This window comes from Camelina sativa, chromosome 3 (assembly GCF_030686135.1).
Source record: "Camelina sativa cultivar CO46 ecotype springtype chromosome 3, ASM3068613v1".
Taxonomy (NCBI): Eukaryota; Viridiplantae; Streptophyta; class Magnoliopsida; order Brassicales; family Brassicaceae; genus Camelina; species Camelina sativa.
The window spans coordinates 18,068,748-18,074,747 of record NC_141882.1 but is presented as its reverse complement, the minus strand read 5'-3'; positions in this window follow the sequence as shown (position 1 = coordinate 18,074,747).

The window sequence follows — 6,000 nt, the reverse complement described above, 5'->3', positions numbered from 1 at the left end:
GGTGTCAAAACACTCCAAATTCAACCCGAACTCTTATAATTAGTCTAATGCATTGGATTGTTACATATTTTGACCCTAGAAAGAGTAACATAGCTGTTTACTGCTTCGAATCAATGTTTTCCCTCGGTTTTAGCCTTTTTCTCGGTTTAAGCCTTTTTCTCGGTTTAAGCCTGTTTTTAGATAAAACGGGTTTAATTATTGTCTAAACACTCGAAATTCATCCCGAACTCTTACAATTAGTCAAATGCATTGGATTGTCACACATTCTGACCCTAGAAACAGTAACAAAGCTGTTTACTGCTTCGAATCAATGTTTTCCCTCGGTTTTAGCCTTTTTCTCGGTTTAAGCCTTTTTCTCGGTTTAAGCCTGTTTTTAGATAAAACGGGTTTAATTATTGTCTAAACACTCGAAATTCATCCCGAACTCTTACAATTAGTCAAATGCATTGGATTGTCACACATTCTGACCCTAGAAACAGTAACAAAGCTGTTTACTGCTTCGAAACAATGTTTTCTCGGTTTTAGCCTGTTTCTGGACAAAATGGGTAAAAGTGGTGTCTAAACACTCCAAATTCAACCGGAACTCTTATAATTAGTCTAATGCATTGGATTATTACATATGTTGACACCAGAAATAGTAATATAGCTGCTTACTGCTTCGAATCAATGTTTTCTCTCCGTTTTAGCATGTTTTTGCTGTTTAATCCTGTTTTGGGATAAAACGGGTTTAAGTGTTGTCTAAACACTCCAAATTCATCCTGAACTCTTACAATTAGTAAAATGCATTGGATTGTCACACATTTTGACCCTAGAAACAGTAACAAAGCTGTTTACTGCTTCGAATCAATGTTTTCTCGGTTTTAGCCTGTTTTTGGACAAAATGGGTAAAAGTGGTGTCTAAACACTCCAAATTCAACCCGAACTCTTATAATTAGTCTAATGCATTGGATTGTTACATATTTTGACCCTAGAAAGAGTAACATAGCTGTTTACTGCTTCGAATCAATGTTTCTTGGTTTTAGCCTCTTTTCTCGGTTTAAGCCTGTTTTGAGATAAAACGGGTTTACATGTTTTCTAAACACTCTAAATTCATCTCGAACTCTTACAATTAGTCAAATGCATTGGATTGTTACACATTCTGACCCTAGAAATCGTTACAAAGCTGTTTACTACTTCGAATCAATGTTTTCTCGGTTTTAGCCTATTTCTGGACAAAATGGGTAAAACTGGTGTCTAAACACTCCAAATTTAACCCGAACTCATATAATTAGATAAATGCATTGGATTGTTACATATATTGACCCTAGAAAGAGTAACATAGCTGTTTACTGCTTCGAATCAATGTTTTCTCTCAGTTTTAGCCTGTTTTGTGGTTTAATCCAGTTTTGGGATAAAACTGGTTTAAGTGTTGTCTAAACACTCCAAATGCATCCCGAACTCTTACAATTAGTCAAATGCACTGGAAGGTCACACATTCTGACCCAAGAAACAGTAACAAATCTGTTTACTGCTTCGAATCAATGTTTTCTCGGTTTTAGCAAGTTTCGGGACAAAATGGGTAAAAGTGGTGTCTAAACACTCCAAATTCAACCCGAACTCTTATAATTAGTCAAATGCATTGGATTGTTACATATATTGACCCTAGAAAGAGTAACATAGCTGTTTACTGCTTCGAATCAATGTTTTCTCTCAGTTTTAGCCTGTTTTCTTGGTTTAATCCTGTTTTGGGATAAAACAATTTTAGCATTGGATTGTTACATATTTTGACCCTAGAAACAGTAACAAAGCTGTTTACTGCTTCGAATCAATGTTTTCTCGGTTTTAGCTTGTTTCGGGAGAAAATGGGTAAAAGTGGTGTCTAAACACTCCAAATTCAACCCGAACTCTTATAATTAGTCTAATGCATTGGATTGTTACATATGTTGACCCTAGAAATAGTAACATAGCTGTTTACTGCTTCGAATCAATGTTTCTCGGTTTTAGCCTCTTTTCTCGGTTTAAGCATGTTTTGAGATAAAACCGGTTTACGTGTTCTCTAAACACTCCAAATTCATCTCGAACTCTTACAATTAGTAAAATGCAATGGATTGTTACACATTCTGACCCTAGAAATAGTAACAAAGATGTGTACTGCTTCGAATCAATGTTTTCTCGGTTTTAGCCTCTTTCGGGACAAAATGGGTAAAAGTGGTGTCCAAACACTCCAACTTCAACCGAACTCTTATAATTAGTCAAATGCATTGGATTGTTACATATTTTGCCCCTAGAAAGAGTAACATAGCTGTTTAGTGCTTCGAATCAATGTTTTCCCTCGGTTTTAGCCTTTTTCTCGGTTTAAGCTTGTTTTTAGATAAAACGGGTTTAATTGTTGTCTAAACACTCCAAATTCATCCCGAACTCTTACAATTAGTCAAATGCATTGGATTGTCACAAATTATGACCCTAGAAACAGTAACAAAGCTGTTTACTGCTTTGAAACAATGTTTTCTCGGTTTTAGCCTGTTTCAGGACAAAATGGGTAAAAGTGGTGTCTAAACACTCTAAATTCAACCCGAACTCTTATAATTAGTCAAATGCATTGGATTGTTACATATTTTGACCCTAGAAAGAGTAGCATAGCTGTTTATGCTTCGAATCAATGTTTTCTCTCAGTTTTAGCTTGTTTTCTTGGTTTAATCCTGTTTTGGGATAAAACGGGTTTAAGTGTTGTCTAAACAATCCATATTCATCCCGAATTCTTACAATTAGTCAAATGCATTAGATTGTCACACATTCTGACCCTAGAAACAGTAATAAAGCTGTATACTGCTTCGAATCTATGTTTACTCGGTTTTAGCCTGTTTCGGGACAAAATGGGTAAAAATGGTGTCGAAACACTCCATATTCAACTCGAACTCTTATAATTAGTCTAATGCATTGGATTGTTACATATTTTCACCCTAGAAAGAGTAATATAGCTGTTTACTGCTTCGAATCAATGTTTCTCGGTTTTAGCCTCTTTTCTCGGTTTAAGCCTGTTTTGAGATAAAACGGTTTACGTGTTCTCTATATAAGAACTCACACCACAACACGTCCGTACAACCTTGTCCATACATGTTGATCTATTGGCTATAATGGCTACAAGTGAAGATCTAACCAAGTCCAGCCCGTGAAGAAGAGAACCCTAATGATCTCCAATGTCTCTAGAAGCTTCCCCTTGTAGCCGTTATAGCCGTTGGAGATCGTATGCAAGTAGGCGACCAAGGAAGTCACATGTTGGCTTAAGGAAAACTGTGTATAGCATCTTATAGGAATATACTGATTCTCTTTGTCTATATTTAGGATGTAACTAGGAACCTTTTTGGGTAAGAAGTAAGAATTCTTCCTCTACACTACACTTACAACTCTCTCTACACTTATTTACACTTCAACTCTCTCTCTCGTTCTATACACTCGATCTCTACACTCCCACTCTTCTAAAACTTACATGGTATCAGAGCAAGTCTGCTCCTCACTCTAAAGACTACGGTCATCACTCACTTCCACTCCTTCTTCCCTTCTCGTTTCTGTTTCAAATCACAAAGATCTTTCGCTTTAACCGTTGGGTAATAGCATTGACCGGCGGACAATTCTCCATGGAAGGCACCAAGACCTTGATTGTTCCAGTTACTCTCAAAGGAGAGAACTACTTATTGTGGGCAAGGACCACAAAGACGGCATTATGCGACCGAGGTCTTTGGACTCATATTACCACAAGTGAGGCTCCCAAGGAAGAGCCTAACAAAGACGGCAAAGAAGCGGTCACAAGCGGAGAAGACCAATGGTTTCAAGAAGACCAAAGTGTGCTTGCTATCATTAAAAACTCTCCAAATGCTCCAATTCTCGAAGCCTACTCATATTGTGAGACGGCCAAGGATCTATGGGACGCATTGTAAAATGTGTTCGGTAACACCACCAATTTAAACCGAGTGTTTGAGATCAAGAGGGCCATTAACAACCTAAGCCAAGAAGACATGGAGTTCACCAAACACTTTGGAAAGTTTCGGTCTCTTTGGGCCGAGCTTGAAATGCTTAGGCCGGCGACGCTTGATCCAGCCATCTTGAACGAGAGGCGCGAGCAAGACAAGGTGTTCGGCCTCCTTCTCACGCTGAATCCGTCTTACAATGACCTCATAAAACATATCTTGAGGTCAGATAAGCTTCCTAGCGTAGATGACGTATGTAGCCAGATTCAAAAGGAGCATGGTTCCATGGGGCTTTTTGGAAACAAAGGTGAACTTGTAACCGCATATAAGGTGGAGGCAGCGGCTGCAAACAAAGCATTCTACCAACATGATGACAAGAATTCTCCGGTATGTGACCATTGTAACAAGCCTGGTCACTTCAAGAGTCGCTGTTGGATTCTTCACCCTCACCTTAGAGTCAACCGAAGCATGACCAATCGTAGAGGTCCAAATGCTCACCAAGCGGCCATAGTGGGGGAAGTGGCAACAACTGACACAAACCACCGAGCTATTGAAGGGAACAGTACTGCACTAGCCTCATCCTCGGAGCTGGTAAAGAAGTCAGACCTGGACGCCCTCATCAAAGCCCTCAAGGAGGCCTCCGGTAACTCATTTCTCGCTTCAAAACCGGATAAACCTCTTATAGTTGATTCTGGTGCATCTCATCACATGATTAATGATCCTAAGCTGATTAGTGACATTAATCCTGCCATAGGGAATGTGATTATTGCGAATGGTGAAAAAGTACCGGTTAAGGGAATAGGAAATTTATAATTGTTTGATAAAGTATCTAAGGCCTTTTACATGCCTAGTTTTACATCTAACTTGCTATCAGTTAAGAGAGCTACCACTGATTTAAATTGCTATGCAATATTTGGTCCTAACAAGGTTTATTTTCAGGATATTGAGACAAATAAAGTTCTTGGCCAAGGAGGCTCTAAGGATGATCTCTATGTGCTTGAGGACTTGTACCTATCTTCTTCTTCATCTTATTTTAATTCGGTTATTGTTAAACCTAATGATTCTATTTGGCATGCTAGACTAGGACACCCTCACTCTCGAGCTCTAGAACTTATGTTTCCAAATATTTCTTTTAAAAATGATGAATGTGAGGCTTGTATCCTTGGTAAACATTGCAAATCTGTTTTTCCTAAGTCTTTGACTATCTATGAAAATTGCTTTGATCTTGTTCATTCTGATGTATGGACATGTCCATGCTTGTCTAGGGAAAACCAAAACTATTTTGTTACTTTCATTGATGAAAAGTCAAAATATACTTGGATAACCCTTCTCCCTTCTAAAGATAGAGTTCTTGAGGCCTTTATTAGCTTCCAAAATTATGTGACTAACCATTATAATGCAAAAATTAAGATAGTTCGATCAGATAATGGTGGAGAATACACGAGCCACGCCTTTAAGCAACATCTCACCAAGCATGGTATAATTCACCAAACGAGTTGTCCCTACACACCGCAGCAAAATGGTGTAGCTGAGAGAAAGAACAGAAACCTGATGGAAGTAGCACGGTCTATGATGTTTCATACCAATGTACCAAGACGTTTTTAGGAAGATGCGGTCCTTGCAGCGTGTTACCTCATTAATCGCACTCCCACCAAGATCTTATATGACATTTCCCCATTTGAGGTATTAAACAAAGAACAACCCACATTTGATCACTTACGTGTGTTTGGGTGTACTTGTTTTGTCTTAAGACCAGGTGAGCTCTGAGACAAACTAGAGGCTAAAAGCACCAAAGCAATGTTCATTGGGTACTCCACCACACGAAAGGGCTACAAGTGCTATGACCCGGAGACTAAACGAGTTATGGTCTCTCGTGATGTGAAGTTTGTCGAAACTCAAGGGTACTACAACAGAAAGAATTGGGAAGACCTTCGTGATTTACCCTCTTCCACATCTGATCGCACAAGGAACCTCTGTATTATACTCGAGCGGCTAGGCGTCAAAAATGCTCAGGCCAAAGACGACTCACCCGGGACAAATTCACCAGGATAACCTG